A 2588-nucleotide genomic window follows, 5' to 3' on the forward strand; every position below is an offset into this window, starting at 1 on the left:
ATAAAATGATATTACCGGAGGAGGGTTTTGATTTGCTTTTAGAAGCTTCCTTCTGTTTAGTTGGTTAAACAACTGCAATTAGCTATTGTTCTTATTACACGTTCGTTTGAATAGCCATAACCAATATATCTGTTATTTGGGGCTCTTTTGTATTCCCTCTGCCGCCCCTTGTTTCTAACCGTATCATTATTGTCGCTATCCCTGAGGTCCAGGCGATAGAAGTTTGAAAGTAGTAAATGTCGGTATGAGTGAAGTTTGGCAGCAGTAGCAATGACTCCCGTTTACTCTTGATATAATACGGACGTCAGATCTTAGAGTTGAGAAATTCCATGTTAGTGTTTTATATCAGTGTATGGTATAGGTACATTTAACCCATAATTAGTTTGACACATAAATTCCACAGATTAGTGTGCAGTATGACTTGACATTAATATTTTCCGATTTTCAACCTAATTTCGATACACGTATAATTAATCATATTACAAAACATTGCAACGATCGCACAAGCAACTACTCTCTACCTTTTTCCTTTTCCATACCTCGTTTTGTAATTGCCTGTGATTAAGATTTTTTTCATACCTTCTACTTATAAAAGAATCGTTTCAATACCGTTATATATGTGTGCCCGTGCTTATTATTGTAAAGAGTTTTTTTTTTCAGAAACATGTGAAAATTGTGACAGCAATTCATGTTATTTTATTTTTTTTGTATCAGATGTTAATCTTTGTATTATTTATATAATAGTTTTTTTTTATTTAATTTTTGTCAGCAAGCTGAATCACCCCCCCCCCCAATCCCTTGCTCTTTGTTCCCGTGGGGGAGGGGCTTAGGAAGCGGAGACTGAGGCCCAAGGTAAGGGATTACTCCTACCTTGGTCCTCAGCCTCAACTAATTTTGCGAGTCAATTTTTCTCCTTATTTCCTTTTCCTTCTCTTCTTCATCCCCTTCTTCCGTCCGCTTACCCTAGTCATTGACTCATTTTTACCCTTTTCGCCACAGCGAAATGCTATACACCGCTAATAGCCTAAGGTGTTGACGCGGCGGAAATTTTTCAATGAATAATAAAAGGTGAATCAAATATAATAAAAAAATGTCATGGGATATATATATATATATATATATATATATATATATATATATATATATATATATATATATATATATATATATATATATTTATTTATTTATTTATTTTTTATTTTTTATTTTTTGTTAACATTAATAAGAAAAGTATATAAAACTGATTACCTTATTCACAAACAAAATCAGATCAGCCATGAAAATGAACATTTTCATTTTAATGCTGAAGTAAAATATAAATCCATTTTCCCCAAACTAGTATTATTTTACTATTCTTCTTCTTATTATTATTATTATTGTCATCATCATCATCATCATCATCATCATCATCATCATCATCATCATCTATCATCATCATCATCATCATCATCATCATCATCATCATCATCATCGTCATCATCATCATCATCATCATCATCATCATCATCATCATTATCATTATTATCATTTTACTTAAACGGTTGTGTAATACCAGACAAGGACTCCATTTACAGAAACACACACGGTTGAATACAATACAAAATTAAGAATAATGATATGTCAATAATGCAATAAATGTTCATAATCCCTGTCGCCATCAACACTTTCCTTTTTCCTTTTTATATCCGTTCATCTTCCTCCCTGTCATGCACTCATTCACGTACTTTCACTTATTATTGTTTCCACTTTAATTCCAGTTTACTTGTATCCCACCAAAATGATTTTAATTTGATTATTTTTCTTTCGTTCTTCTGTTTCTTTTTCATGAATGTCTCTGGTTCCTATATCTTACTAATACATTTGATTTATTTGTCAGTGATTCCGGCTTATACCTTGACGATCATGTCATCATTGTTAAAATTATATATATCATAATAATTGTTAATTTGATTATAAAAATGTGTATTATAATAAATGTTAAAATTATATATATATTATAACTATTGGTCATACTGCATTTTTTATACAATGAAAGTATAGTATCAAGTGTTATTATTATTGTATTTTTTCTCAAAGGTTCTGGAAGATATCTGATTTTTTTAGCGACCATTTGCTAGTATTTTTTTACTCTTGATTTCACAAGTGATTCCAGAAGCAAATAAAAGACTCCCCCACTGTACACTTCTCGAAGGCCCTTCTTTGTTATCTTACAACACTTCTTTCCCACCATCGCTACGAAATAAATGCAGCAACATACCAAACGCCTGTGTATTTTAATGTGTTTATTTCAATTTTATTACAGTTGCAGCACACTGTATCTCAAACTGCAATCAAGGCAATTATCACACATACTGGAAAGTACCTATATACTAGACAATAAGACAGTATTTTTTTTTTTTTTTTTTGCTTATGTTTAGATTCAAGAAGCATAATTAAATTACATATACATTCATTAAACCCTTATTAACATTTTCTGTGGACGATATATGAAGAAGAAAACTAGTTTCAAGGAGTATATATTCAACTATTTTCCGGTTATTTCGTACATTTAACCCCTGAACTACTAATAACAATAAAAGAACATTTCC

The 2588-nt window shown here is 30.9% G+C and overlaps 1 protein-coding gene across 1 annotated transcript in view; it reads right to left on the reverse strand.

Annotated features, from left to right (window-relative positions):
- Positions 1 to 2063: 2063 nt before the first annotated feature.
- LOC119597838 (serine/arginine repetitive matrix protein 1-like) overlaps positions 2064 to 2588 on the reverse strand; it is a 2110-nt gene continuing 1585 nt past the window's right edge. Inside the window, exon 1 of the mRNA XM_037947479.1 lies at positions 2064 to 2588. This exon is cut by the window's right edge and continues 1585 nt beyond it. The gene's annotated coding sequence lies outside the window, so the exon portion shown is untranslated.

This window comes from Penaeus monodon, chromosome 40 (genome assembly GCF_015228065.2).
Source record: "Penaeus monodon isolate SGIC_2016 chromosome 40, NSTDA_Pmon_1, whole genome shotgun sequence".
NCBI lineage: Eukaryota > Metazoa > Arthropoda > Malacostraca > Decapoda > Penaeidae > Penaeus > Penaeus monodon.